Raw genomic sequence first — 15301 nt, forward strand, 5'->3', positions numbered from 1 at the left:
ATTGAGCGCTTACTATGTGCAGAGCACTGTACTATGCGCTTGGAATGAACAAGTGGGCAATAGATAGAGACAGTCCCTGCCGTTTGACGGGCTTACGGTCTAATTGGGGGAGACAGACAGACAAGAACAATGGCTATAAATAGAGTCAAGGGGAAGAACATCTCGTTAAAAACGATGGCAACTAAATAGAATCGAGGCGATGTACAATTCATTAACAAAATAAATAGGGTAAAGAAAATATATACAGTTGAGCAGACGAGTACAGTGCTGAGGGTATGGGAAGGGAGAGGGGGAGGAGCAGAGGGAGATGGGGGGAAAAGAGTGTTAAGCTGCGGAGAGGTGAAGGGGGGGTGGTAGAGGGAGTAGAGGGAAAAGGGGAGCTCAGTTTGGGAAGGCCTCTTGGGGGAGGTGAGTTTTAAGTAGGGTTTTGAATAGGGAAAGAGAATCAGTTTGGCGGAGGTGAGGAGGGAGGGCGTTCCGGGACCGCAGGAGGACGTGGCCCAGGGGTCGACGGCGGGATAGGCGAGACCGAGGGACGGTGAGGAGGTGGGCGGCGGAGGAGCGGAGCGTGCGGGGTGGGTGGTAGAAAGAGAGAAGGGAGGAGAGGTAGGAAGGGGCGAGGTGATGTAGAGCCTTGAAGCCTAGAGTGAGGAGTTTTTGTTTGGAGCGGAGGTTGATAGGCAACCACTGGAGGTGTTTAAGAAGGGGAGTGACATGCCCAGATCGTTTCTGCAGAAAGATGAGCCGGGCAGCGGAGTGAAGGATAGACCGGAGTGGGGCGAGAGAGGAGGAAGGGAGGTCAGAGAGAAGGCTGACACAGTAGTCTAGCCGGGATATAACAAGAGCCCGTAGCAGTAAGGTAGCCTTTTGGGTGGAGAGGAAAGGGCGATATTGTGAAGGTGAAACCGGCAGGTCTCGGTAACGGATAGGATGTGTGGGGTGAACGAGAGAGACGAGTCAAGGATGACACCGAGATTGCGGGCCTGAGAGATGGGAAGGATGGTCGTGCCATCCACGGTGATAGGGAAGTCTGGGAGAGGACCGGGCAAGGGTGAGTTTTTACTTGCAGCAGATTGCCTTCCACTTGCTAGCCTGTGCTCAAGCTAGGAATGGAAGGGGCAGACCTCTGTTTGACTCTCCCTCCCATAGTCGATACTGGTAGAGTACTGGAAGCTCTCCAGCTGTGACCCGGAGCGGGGCGGGGTATTAGTATTTGCAATAATAATAATAATTATGGGATTTGTTAAGCACTTACTCTGTGCCAGGCACTGTACTAAGTACTGGGGTGGATACAAGCAAATTGGGTTGGACACAGTCCCTGTCCCATGGGGGGCTCACAGTCTCAATCTCCATTTTACAGCTGAGGTAACTGAGGTAAAGAGAAGTGAAGAAACTTGCCCAAGGTCACACAGCAGACAAGTGGAGAAGCGGGGATTAGAACTCGTGACCTTCAGATTCCCAAGCCCATGCTCTATCCACTATGCCATGCTGCTTCTCTAATTAAATGCTTACTGTGCATAGAGCAGTGACCTAAGCACTCTACTAAGGACATAGAAGCAGCATGGCCTAGTTGATAGAGCACCGGCCTGGAAGTGTTCATGGGTTCTAATCCCAGCTCTGTCACTTGTCTGCTGTGTGACTTTGAGCAGTCACTTACCTTCACCATGCCTCAGTTACCTCAACTGTAAATTGGGAATTAAGACTACGAGCCCCTTGTGGGACATGGACTGTGTCCAGACTAACATGTATCTACCCCAGCATTTAGAAGAGTGCCTGGCATTCATAAATGTTTAACCAATACCATAAAAACATTATTTGCAAGATTTACAAGCCCATACTCTCCCAACCTTTGTTCATAGAGGGTGGGGCCCATGGAAGGAGTGGTCTTATAAAGTTTTTGAAGAAAATTCAGTTTTTTGGGAGACTGGACCCTCACTTGTATCCGTACAAGTCAGATTGGGTCAGGCATGAATTAAGATGGACTCAGGGGAGGTGAGATCAGGATGCCCAACTTTCTTCCAAGTGTAGCTCCACATCTGGTCACCAAATGGTTTCTTAGAGACTTGAGAGGACACAGAGAAGCTTGGTGAATGAATCTGGCTCATTGATATCTTTTGTAAAAACCAGAAAAGAGTCACGGAGGGAGGTTAAGCATTACACAGTTGACCAGTTAATTCCAGCTCACTTTACCCCATATCCCATCTCCCTCCACACCTCCAAACATGTTTAACCTGAACAATCTGGGTTGTCTTCAAGTCCACCCCAAGATTTATGCAGTTCTCAGCACACCTTGACTAGAATCACAAAAATCGTGCAATCCTGAATTCTCTTTTTCAGTTAAATCAACCCTTTCTATCTTGAATGTTTGCAACTAGTATTAATTCACCAGTACACTAGCTAGTCCCGCTTAACATGACCAATTACAAGAAAATAGAAAAACTGAGGTGTGGACTGGTACAGCATCAAAATCCACCCATCTATCTTATGTCAGACAAGGAGGAAGACTTGACGTAGAGCTAGTGATTATGGGTTTTGAGGCGGAAGATCAGAAATCAGTCATATTTTTACATTTTATTTCAGACAGAAGTTTCCCAGATCTTTCTACGTTGGAGCCTAATTAATCCATTTTAGATTTCATTACTTCTCGTGCCTACTCGCCATTAAAGCAGCCTCCGGGAAGAAACCAAGGACTTAGAAAATCCACAGGCTGGATAATCCTTCGCTATCTGACTGAAGGTTGATGGTGTTTCTCCTATCTGGAGGCTTGAATCCTTTCCCCTTCAGAGTTCCAATTCACGCTGACACAAGAGTTGAAAACCTCTTCCCCATCTCAGCTTCCTCGGAGAGTCATTTTTTTATGGTACTTGTTAAGTGCTTATTACGTGTCAAACACTGTTCTAAGTACTAGGATAAGTACAGGTTAATTAGGTCAGAGGCAGGCCCTGGCCCATATTGGGTTCACAGGCAAGTAGGAAGGAGAACAGGTAGCCCTATTTTACAGTTGAGGAAACTGAGGAGCAGAGAATAATAATAATAATGGTATTTGTTAAGCACTCACTATGTGCCCGGCACTGTACTAAGCACTGGGGTGGATACAAGTAAATTGGGTTGGACACAGTTCCTGTCCTACACAGGGCTCACACTCCCAATCCCCATTTTACAGATGAGATAACTGAGGCACAAAGAAGCTTACTGCTTACAGTGCTTACTATTCTGTACTAAGTGCTGGGGATAGATACAAGATAATCAAGTTGGATAGACTTTCCATTTTACATGGGACTCCCTGTCTTTATCCCCACAAGTGAGGTAACTGAGGCCCAGAGAAGCAAAGTGACTAACCCAAGATCCCACAAGAGACAAGTGGCAGAGCTGATATTAGAACCCAGGGCTTTCTGACTTTATTCTCTAGGCATACTTCCCTTTCTTCTTGTTTTAAAATTCATTACTGAAGCAGAATCTTTTTTGAACTCCTTTTTATCAAGAGAAGTGACATTAATCACTGCAGTGTTTTTTTTCTTTGGGTAGTCAAAAATGAGATCAACCAGAAATGGCTTTAGGGTTAAGTTTTCAGCAAATTTTGAATGATTCATGATTTTTAAGAACTGTCAAGTACAAAAGTCCAAAAGGCAAGGAGAAGGAAATATATGGATGTGATAGGTGGAGGTGATATGGATGTGCTCAAGTGGTAGAATGCAGAGAGATAGAATGCGGGGATGAAAGATTAATCTGGGAAGACTTCCTGGAGGAGATGTGATTTCAGAAGGGCCTTGAAGATGGGGAGATCTGCAGTCAGCTGGATGTGAAGTGTGAGGGAGTTCCAGGTAAGAAGGAGGGCATGAGCAAGAATACTAATAATTGTTGTGTTATTTACTCTACTAAATACTAAGCACTTAGGTAGATACAGGGTAATCAGGTCAAAAGCCGTCCATGTCCTACATGAGGCTCACGTTCTAAAGTGAAGAAAGAACTGGGAGTTAATACCATTTTACAGATGAGGAAACTGAGGTACAGAAAACATAAGTGCAGAGTGGCCTAATGGATAGAGCACGATCCAAGGAGTCAGAAGGACCTGTGTTCTAGTCCTGCCTCTGCCTCTTGTCTGCTGTGTGACTTTGGACAAATTACTTCATTTCTCTGTACCTCAGTTACCTCATGGGTAAATTGGGGAGTACGACTGTGAGTCCTATGTTTGACAGGGACTGCATCCAAACTGATTACATTGTATCATGAACTTGTATCTATGCCAGCGATTAGAAAGGTGCCTGACACATAGTAAGCACTGAACACGACCATAAAAAATGCTGCATCTGTACTGAAAATTGAGAGTCCATTGCTGAGGACAGTGTGGTGTGGTCAGTGTCATTGAGAAAGGAGTTGCTCTCATTGAGCAAAAGCTTGGTAAGGAAGGGGGAGACAAACTGGAGAAAGAGGGAATGGCACCAAGCATTGAAGCACAAGAGCCAGGGGCTTGGGAGTCAAAGGACGCGGGTTCTAATCCCAGCTCTGCCACTCGTCGGCTGTATGACCTTGGCCAAGGTACTTCAATTCTCCAAGCCTCAGTTACCTCATCTGTAAAATGAGGATGAAGACTGTGAGCCTTTTGTGGGACAGGGACTGTGTCCAACCTGATTACATTGGATCTACCCCAGCACTTAGAACAGTGTTTGGCACATAGCAAGCACTTAATGAATAACTAATCCCTCTAGAATGTAAGCCTAGTGTGGGCAAGGATTGTCTCTCTCTATTGCAGTATTGTATTTTCCAAGCACTTAGTACTGTCCTCTGCACACAGTAAGCACTCAATAAATACGACTGAATGAATGAATAAAATACTATCACTGTTTATTATTATTATTATAACATCATAGAGGCAACCTTTTTATGTGCCCAATGTGGCTGGGAGAGTGGATCTTCCCTCTGGACTGTAAGCTTGCTGTGGATAGGGATTGTGTCTGTTATATTGTCATACTGTACCCCCCCAAGTGGTTGGTACCCCTCTCAGGGTCGCACCTGGGGAGTTTCCAATACTCTACCAGTCTCGGCTATGGAAGGGCGAGTCAAGCAGAGGCCTACCCATTCCTAGCTTGGACAGTGGAAGGCAACCCGCTACAAGTCAAAACTCTCCCGTGCTGGGCAGCAGTGGCATGGGAGAGAGTCGAAGGCAGAGACTCGAGTTTACTGAGCGGAAGGCAGAAATGGTAAACCGCTTCCAGAGTTTTACCAAGAAAACACTCTGGATCCACTACCGGAATGATTGCAGATGGAGAGTGGGGTGTAATGGGAGAGACGTTTCCACGGTGTCACTGTGGGTCGGGAATGACTCATCGGCACAAGACAAGTGCTTGCTGCGGTCTCTGCGCACAGTAAGCATTCAATAAATTAGATTGATTGACTGATCGGCCTTCACATCCATACAAATACACACACACACACACACACACACACACACACACACTTATTGGTGAACTTTCACTGTCAGAAGCCCTTTCTTCAAACAAGGATAATTTTCTGTGGCCAAGTCTATGGCTCAGTTGGCATGAAGGTCACACCAACAATGACCCAGCAGTGTGAGGACCTGGGAGTCAGAAAGCCCTGGTTCTAATCTCAGCTCTGCCACTGGTCTGCTGTGGGTCCTTGGGCAAGTCATTTTGTTTCTCTGGACTTCAGTTACTTCACCTGTAAAATGGGAATAAAGACTGTGAGTCCCATATAGAACAGAAACTCTATCCAACCTGATTATCTTGTATCTACCCCAGCGCTTAGTACAGAACAGTAAGCACTTAAATACTATTATTATAATTGTTGTTATTAAGGAGTTGGGTTCTAATCCCAGCTGTTCTGCCAATCACTTGCTGTGTGACCTTGGGCAAGTCACTTAACTTCTCTCTTCCTCAGTTTCCTCTAACCCTAACCTTAATCAGTGTAAAATGGGGCTGCCTGCTCTCCTTCAGAGACTGTGAACCCCATGCAGGTCAGGGACTGCCTCTGATCTAATTAACCTGTACCTACCCCAGCACTTAGACACTGTCAACCATCCCCTTCTCCTCAACACTTTATCTAACGTTGGCTTCACGGACTCCGTCCTCTCCCGGTTCTCCTCTTATCTCTCTGGCCGCTCATTCTCGGTCTCCTTCGTGGGCGCCTCCTCCCCCTCCCATCCTTTAACTGTTGGAGTTCCTCAAGGGTCAGTTCTTGGCCCCCTTCTGTTCTCCATCTATGCTCACTCCCTTGGTGAACTCATTTGCTCCCATGGCTTCAACTATCATCTCTACGTAGATGACATCCAAATCTACATCTCCTCCCCCATTCTCTCCTCCTTCTTCTAGGCTCGTATCTCCTCCTGCCTTCAGGGTATCTTCACCTGGATGTCTGCCCACCACCTAAAACTCAACATGTCCAAGACCAAGCTCCTTATCTTCCCTCCCAAACCCTGTCCTCTCCCTGACTTCCCCGTCACTGTGGATGGCATGGCCGTCCTTCCCGTCTCACAGGCCCGCCACCTTGGTGTCACCCTTGACTCTGCTCTCTCATTCACCCCACACAGCCAATCCATCACCAAAACCTGCCAGTCTCACCTTCACAGTATCGCCAAGATCCACCCTTTCCTCTCTATCCAAACTGCTATCGTGCTGGTACAAGCTCTCATAATATCCCGACATGATTATTGTTGGTATTTGTATTTGTTAAGTGCTTACTATGTGCCAAGCACTGTTCTAAGCGCTGGGGTAGACACAGGGGAATGAGGTTGTCCCACGTGGGGCTCACAGTCTTAATCCCCATTTTACAGATGAGGGAACTGAGGCACAGAGAAGTTAAGTGACTTGCCCACAGTCACACAGCTGACAAGTGGCAGAGCTGGGATTCGAACTCATGAGCCCTGACTCCAAAGCCCGTGCTCTTTCCACTGAGCCACGCTGCTTCTCCACTTTGTCAGCCTCCTCTCAGATCTCCCATCATCCTGTCTCTCCCTGCTCCAGTCTATTCTTCATTCCGCTGCCTGGATCATCTTCCTACAGAAACGCTCTGAGCATGTCACTCCCCTCCTCAAAAACCTCCAGGGGTTGCCTATCAACCTTTGCATGAAACAAAAACTCCTCACTCTTGGCTTAAAAGCTCTCCATCACCTTGGCCCCTCCTACCTCACCTCCCTTCTCTCCTTCTACAGCCCACCCCGTACACACCACTCCTCTGCCACTAACCTCCTCCCTGTGCCTTGTTCTCACCTGTCCCACCACTGACCCCTGGCCAACATCCTACCACTGACCTGGAATGCCCCCCCTCTTCACATCTGCCAAACTAACTCTCTTCCCCTCTTCAAAGCCCTACTGAGAGCTCACATCCTCCAGGAAGCCTTCCCAGACTGAGCCCTTCCTTTCCCGCTGCTCCTCCTCCCCTCCCCTTTCCTCCTTCTCCCTCCCTCTGCTCTTCCCACAACACTTGTGCATATTTGTATATATTATGTATTACTCCATTTTGTTAATGTTTATATATGTATGATTCTATTTATCTTGATGATATTGACGCCAGACTACTTGTTTTGTTTTGTTGTCTGTCTCCCCTATTTAGACTGTGAGCCCGTTGCTCTGCAGAGATTGTCTCTTTCTGTTGCTGAATTGTACATTTCAAGTGCTTAATACAGTGCTCTGCACATAGTAAGCACTAAATAAATATGATTGAATGAAGGAATGAACAGCGTTTGACACATAGTAAGCACTTAACAAGACTGTGAACCTTATGTGTGGCAGGGAGTGTGTCTAACCAGTTTAATTTGTATCTACCCCAGCACTTAGTACAGAGCCTGATATGTAGAAACTACCAAGGTATTTTACTGCTTTTACATTGCTGACAAGATTTTAGGTGGTGTCTGTCCAGGGAGACAGCTAAAAAGAATAGTTTTCCTAGGAAAGTTAACTTCTAATCACCCCTAGACTGTAAGCTCCTTGTAGGAAGTACAGTGCGCTGCACGCAGTAACTGCTCAAATATGAATGAATAAATGTGCACCTTCTCTGTGCTTGAAGACTGGCTGATATTCCATATCAATTAGATCCTATTTCAGTAACCAATCAGTGGACGTGGCTCATGAGTGTGCTGTAAATCAACTCCTTAAACTGGGAGGTGTACGATCAGAGAAGGGCAACTGTTGGAGTTACTCAAGAGTCAGTTCTTGGCCCTCTTCTGTTCTCCATTTACACTCACTCCCTCGGTGAATTAATCCGCTCTCAAGGCTTCGACTACCATCTCTATGCAGATGACACGCAGATCTACATCTCCGCCCCTGTCCTCTCCCCCTCCCTTCAGGCTCGCATCTCCTCCTGCCTCCGGGATGTCTCCACCTGGATGTCGGCCCACTACCTAAAACTCAACATGAGCAAGACTGAGCTCCTCATCTTCGCTCCCAAGCCCGGTCCTCCCCCAGACTTCCCTATCACCGTGGATGGCACGACCATCCTTCCCGTCTCTCGGGCCCACGATCTAGGTGTCATCCTTCACTCGTCTCTCTCGTTCACCCCACACATCCTATCCGTTACCGAGACCTGCCGGTTTCACCTTTACAATATCGCCAAGATCCTCCCGTTCCTCTCCACCCAGACGGCCACCTTACTGCTACGGGCTCTCGTTATATCCCGGCTAGACTACTGTGTCAGCCTCCTCTCTGACCTCCCTTCCTCCTCTCTCTCCCTGCTCCAGTCTATTCTTCACTCCGCTGCCCGGCTCATCTTCCTGCAGAAACAATCTGGGCATGTCACTCCCCTTCTTAAACACCTCCAGTGGTTGCCTATCAACCTCCGCTCCAAACAAAAACTCCTTACTCTAGGCTTCAAGGCTCTACATCACCTTGCCCCTTCCTACCTCTTCTCCCTTCTCTCTTTCTACCGCCCATCCCGCACGCTCCGCTCCTCCGCCTCCCACCTCCTCACCGTCCCTCGGTCTCGCCTATCCCGCCGTCAACCCCCGGGCCACGTCCTCCCGCGGTCCTGGAACCCCCTCCCTCCTCACCTCCGCCAAACTGATTCTCTTCCCCTCTTCAAAACCCTACTTAAAACTCACCTCCTCCAAGAGGCCTTCCCAGACTGAGCTCCTCTTCTCCCTCTACTCCCTCTACCGCCCCCCCTTCACCTCTCCGCAGCTTAACCCTCTTCTCCCCTCATTTCCCTCTGCTCCTCCCCCTCTCCCTTCCCATCCCCTCAGCACTGTACTCATCTGCTCAACTGTATATATTTTCATTACCCTATTTATTTTGTTAATGAAATGTACATCGCCTTGATTCTATTTAGTTGCCATTGTTTTTAACGAGATGTTCTTCCCCTTGACTCTATTTATCGCCACTGTTCTCGTCTGTCCATCTCCCCTGATTAGACCGTAAGCCCGTCAAACGGCAGGGACTGTCTCTATCTGTTGCCGACTTGTTCATTCCAAATGCTTAGTACAGTGCTCTGCACATAGTAAGCGCTCAATAAATACTACTGAATGAATGAAAGGTTCACCCAAAATCTAATCAGAGAAGCAGCGTGGCCTAGTGAATAGAGCATGGGCCTGGGAGTCAGAAGGACGTGGGTTCTAATCCTAGCACTGCCGTTTGTCTGCTGTGTGACCTTGAGCAAGCCACATCACTTCCCTGGGCCTCAGTTCCCTCATCTGTAAAATGGGGATTAAGAGTGTGAGCCCTATATGATTGACTAAAAATCCCCAGAGATATGTCTTCAAATCTTTTCCAGTCAGACTAGGCAAAATTGGGTCCATCTTAATCCTGGTAGACCCCCCACTTGGGTCACTTTCCCTCCCACCACTGGGAAAGATTGGAGTTTTTGGGACTACTGGGATTAGCAAACACTGATCCTCTTATGGGTCTTGTGCTGTTTTGTGCTGTTGTCATCCCTGACCAATAACGACAACATGGACACATCTTTCCCAGTATGCGTCACCTCCATCTGCAATCATTCCAGGAGTGTATCCATTCATTCATTCAATCGCATTTCTGAGTGCTTAATGTGTGCAGAACAGTGTACTAAGCATTTGGAGAGTACAATTCGGCAACAAATTCCTATCCAACAGTGGGCTCACAGCCTAGAAGAGGGGAGACAGACAACAAAACAATTAGGCATCAATATAAATAAATGGAATTATAGATCTATACACATCATTAATAAAATAAACCGAATAATAAATATGTACATATATACACAAGTGCTGTGGGGTGGGAAGAGGGGTAGAGCAGAGGGAGGGAGTAGGGGCGATGGGGAGGGGAGGAGGAGCAGAGGAAAACTCCAAAAGTGATTTACCACTGCCTCCTCCCACAGAGTAAACTTGAGTCTCTGCCCTTCACGGTCTCCCATACCACTGTTGACTTGTAGCAAACGGCCTGCCTCTTGCTAGCCAGTGGCCAAGGTAGAAATGGAAGGGGTAGTCCACTGTGGCTGACACAGTCCATATCTCACATAGGGTTCAAAGTCTTAATCCCCATTTTATAGATGGGGAACTGAGGCACAGAGAAGGTAAGTAACTCACCCAGAATCACATAGCATGGCCTGCCAAGGACAGGGTCCCCCATTGCCAGAAGAGACAGCAGCAGTCACATCTCTGGCCCTGAAGGGCAGTTGTAGAAATCAGGTTGAAGGAGCAAACACTCATCACACAGCTCCTGCTGGGTCAGAACAGGCCGGGAACATTGGATCCTCATTCTGCTCCTCAATCTGCATCAAGTGTTGCTTTTCAGGACACCATTAGCCACACCACCCAGGGTTTGAAATATGCCCATCGTAATTCCCAAGTTCAGTTTTTTGAGTAATTTACAGCTTGCCCAGAGCCAGGAGCTTAATTTTTCAACCAAGAAATGTCAAGGATTTGATACAAGATAACCAAATGGAATCAGCCCATCCACAAAACATCCACGGGGGTCATTCCACTGAGAACCCAACGTCTTGTGGTGAAGAGTTTGTGAATGAAGGTGCCAGCTTTTCATTTTCACTCCCCAGGCTAAAAGAGATGGGAAGTTTGGGGAAAGATGAGAGTGGGAGGGGACAAACTTCCAAGAGCTAACAGGCCAAAAATCTGCCAAATATGACTGGAAACGCTCACATCTTGTCAGAAACTTGGGGTGAGCAAGTTGGGGGCCCAGTTCGGACAGTCATGAGGGCCACCACTCATTACCCCCATAAAGCAGGACACCTCTTGTTGTATAGAGAAGAAATGGAGTCCCCCAGAGACTTAAAACCAATGTGAAACATGAATTTCTGGGTAGAGATAATGGGAATGCTTTCCCTGAAAAATATAAACTCATTATGGGCATGTCTGCTAGTTCTACTGTACTCTTCCAAGCACTTAGTACAGTGCTCTGCACAAAGTAAGTGCTCAATAAATACCAGTGATTGATGTATAAATGCCACTCCCTGTACCCTAGGGGAAGGGGAGGGATTGTATCTAAATGTGGCACTGATAAAGCTTTTGGCTTATGTAAAGACTACTACATACTACCTACATACTACATATGCCAGACTACTTGTGTTTTGTTCTGTTTTTCTTTGCTGTCTCCCCCGTTTAGACTGTGAGCCCATTATTGGGCAGGGATTGTCTCTATTTGTTGCCGAATTGTACATTCCAAGTGCTTAGTAGAGTGCTCTGCACATAGTAAATGCTCAATAAATACTATTGAATGAATGAATGAATGTAAAGCTTGTCCTGAGCACAAGGAGTGATTCAGATGGACAGTGCAGCTCATGGGCCACATAAGGCCTTTGGAATTCTAAAAAAAAATACAAAACATGAAGTACTTTAGAGTAATGATTTTCTCTGGAAAGAATTGGGCAGGAGCTAGGAAAATTCATTCATTCAGTCAGTCAGTCATATTTACTGAGTGCTTACTCTATGCACAGCACTGTACTAAGTGCTTGGAAATTACAATTTGGCAACAAATAGAGACAATTCCTACCCAACAATGGGCTCACAATCTAGAAGGGGGAGACAGACTACAAAACACAACAAGTAGACAGGCATCAATACCATCAAAATAGATAAATAGAATCATAGGTATATACATATTAATAAAATAGAGTAATAAATATGTACAAATATACACAAATGCTGTGGGGATGGGAAGGATGGGATGAGAAGCAGCGTGGCTCAGTGGAAAGAGCACGGGCTTTGGAGTCAGGGCTCATGAGTTCGAATCCCAGCTCTGCCACTTGTCGGCTGTGTGACTGTGGGCAAGTCACTTAACTTCTCTGTGCCTCAGTTCCCTCATCTGTAAAATGGGGATTAAGACTGTGAGCCCCACGTGGGACAACCTGATTCCCCTTTGTCTACCCCAGCGCTTAGAACAGTGCTCGGCACATAGTAAGCGCTTAACAAATACCAACATTATTATTATTATTAAGGGGGTAGAGCAGAGGGAGGGAGTAGAGCAATGGGGAGGGGAGGAGGAGCAGAGGGAAAAGGACGACTCAGTCGGGGAAGGCGTCTTGGAGCTCTCAGTAGGGCTATGAAGAGGGGGAGAGAGTTAGTTTGGCAGATGTGAGGAGGGAGGGCATTCCAGGTCAGAGGTAGCTTGCAGGTCGGGTGGACAGCGGGGCAGGCGGGGACGAGGCCCAGTGCAGAGGTGAGTGGCGTGTGTGGGGTGGGCTGTAGAAGGAGAGAAGGGAGGTGAGGTAGGAGGGGACCACGTGATGGAGAGCTTTGAAGCCAAGAGTGAGGAGTTTTTGTTTCGTGCAAAGGTTGACAGGCAACGACTGGAGGTTTTTGAGGAGGGGAATGACATGCCCAGAGTGTTTCCGTATAAAGATAATCTGGGCAGCAGAGTGAAGTATAAACTGAAGGGGGGAGACAGGAGGATGGGACATTAGAAAGGAGGCTGATGTAACAATCCAGTTGGGATATTGTACCAGCAAGGTAGCAGTTTGGATGGAGAGGAAAGGCCGAATCTTGGCGATGTGGTGAAGGTGAGATCGGCAGGTTTTAGTGAAGGATTGGATGTGTGGGGTCAATGAGAGAGCAGAGTCAAGGATGACACCAAGGTTGAGGGCTGTGAAACGGGAAGGATGGTAGTGCCGTCCAGAGTGATGGGAAAGTCAGGGAGAGGACAGTATTCCCTGATATAAGGCAATATCATTGCCATTTTGCAGGTGGGGAAGCGAAGCGGAGAAACAGTAAGTAATGTCTTAATGTGCCATCATGAGGGAGTCAGAGCTTGCAAATAATATTCAAAAAATGAATTGTATTTGTGAAACAAGATGTGCCAAGTATTTTGGAAAGGTACAAAATATGCAATCTAGTGGATAGAGTACAAGCTTGGCAATCAGAGGCCCTGTGTCTAATCATGGCTCTGCCACTGCCTGTCATGTGATCTTGGACAAATCACAGGACAGTGCTGAGGGGAGGGGAAGGGGGGAGAGGGAGGAGCAGAGGCTGGGGTGGGGAGGGGAGGGTGAGCAGAGGGGAAGGGGGCTCAGCTGAGGGGAGGTGAAGGAGGAAGGGGGAGGAGCAGAGGGTGGATGGGGGAGCAGAAGGTGAAGGGGGAAGCTCAGTCTGGGAAGGGCTCTTGGAGGAGGTGAGCTCTCAGTAGAGTTTTGAAGAGGGAAAGAGAGTTAGTTTGGCAGACGTGAGGAGGGAGGACATTCCTAGACAGCAGTAGAACGTGGGCCGGGGTCGACGGCAAGATAGGCATGAATGGGGGACAGTGAGGAGGTTAGCGGCAGAGGAACGGAGTGTGTGGGGTGGGCAGTAGAAAGAGAGAAGGGAGGTGAGGGAGGAGGGGGCAAGGTAATGGAAAGCTCTGAAGCAGCCAAGAGTGAGAAGATTTTGTTTCGTGCGGAGGTTGATAGGCAACCACTGGAGGTTTTTAAGGAGGCGAGTGACATGCTCAGAGTATTTCTGTAGGAAGATGATCTGGGCAGTGGAATGAAGAATAGCCTGGAGTGGGGAAAGACTGGAGGAAGGGAGATCCGCGAGGAAGCTGACACAATAATCCAATCAGGATATTATGAGAGCTTGAACCAGCACAATAGCCATTTGGATGGAGAGGAAAGGATGGATCTTTGGGATATTGTAAAGGTGAGACCGGCAGGCATTGGTGATGGATCGGATATGTGGGGTGAATGAGAGATCTGAGTCAAGGATGACACCGAGATTGCGGGCCTGTGAGATGGGAAGGATGGTCGTGCCATCCACAGTGACAGGGAAGTCTGGGAAAGGACAGGGTTTAGGAGGGAAGATAAGGAGCTCAGTTTTGGACATGTTGGGTTTTAGATGGCAGGCAGACATCCAGGTGGAGGCATCCTGGAGGCAGGAGGAGATACGAGCCTGAAGGGAGGAGGAGAGAACAGGGGAAGAGATGTAGATTTGTGACACATTCCCTGCCCATCAGGAACGTTCAGTCTAGAGGGGGAGAAAGACATTAAAATGAATTACAGAGACATATCCTGAGTGTTGTGAGGCTGAAGTTGGAAGAATAGCAAGTGCTTAAAGGGTACTACAGATCCAAGTGTTAAGGTGATGCAGAAGGGGGAAAGAATAGGAGAAATAAGGGCTTTGTTGGGGAAGGCCTCTTGGAGGAGATGTAATTTTAATAAGGCTTTGATCTGTCGTTTATGAAGTGGGAGTTCCACGTCAGGGCGAGGACGTGAGTAAGGGATCGGAGGAGAGATAAACAGGATTCAAGTAAAGTGAGTAGGTTGGCATTAGAGGAGTGAAGCGTGTGGGCTGGATCATAGATCAGTGGAGTAAAGAAGGAGGGGGACGAGCTGATCGAATGCTTTAAAGTAAAAGTTAAGGAGTTTCTGTTAGAGGTGGAAGCGGACGGGCAACCACTGGAGATTTTTGAGGATTGGGGAGATGTGAGCTGAACTTTTTTTTTTTTTTTTAAGAAAAATGATCTGGGCAGAAGAGTGAAGTATGCACCCGAGTCTTTACTAGAGGCAGAGAGGCACCACGGCCCGCTAGGAGGCTGAGACAGGAATAGAGGCATGATAGGATAAGTGCTTGGATCAGCATGGTACCAGTTTGAATGGAGAGGAAAATGAGAATTTTAGCAACGTTGCGAAAGTGGAAGTGACAGGATTTGGTGACAGATTGAGTATGTGGGTTAAAGGCGAGAGATGAGTTGAGGATAATGCCAAGACTATGAGATGGGGAGCATGGTGGTATTGTATACTTTCATTCATTCATTCATTCAATAGTATTTATTGAGCGCTTTCTATGTGCAGAGCACTGTACTAATCCCTTGGAATGTACAGTTCGGGAACAGATAGAGACAATCCCTGCCCAGTGATGGGCTCACAGTCTAAATGGGGGAGGCAGACAGCAAATCAA

This window comes from Ornithorhynchus anatinus, chromosome 2, assembly GCF_004115215.2.
Source record: "Ornithorhynchus anatinus isolate Pmale09 chromosome 2, mOrnAna1.pri.v4, whole genome shotgun sequence".
NCBI lineage: Eukaryota > Metazoa > Chordata > Mammalia > Monotremata > Ornithorhynchidae > Ornithorhynchus > Ornithorhynchus anatinus.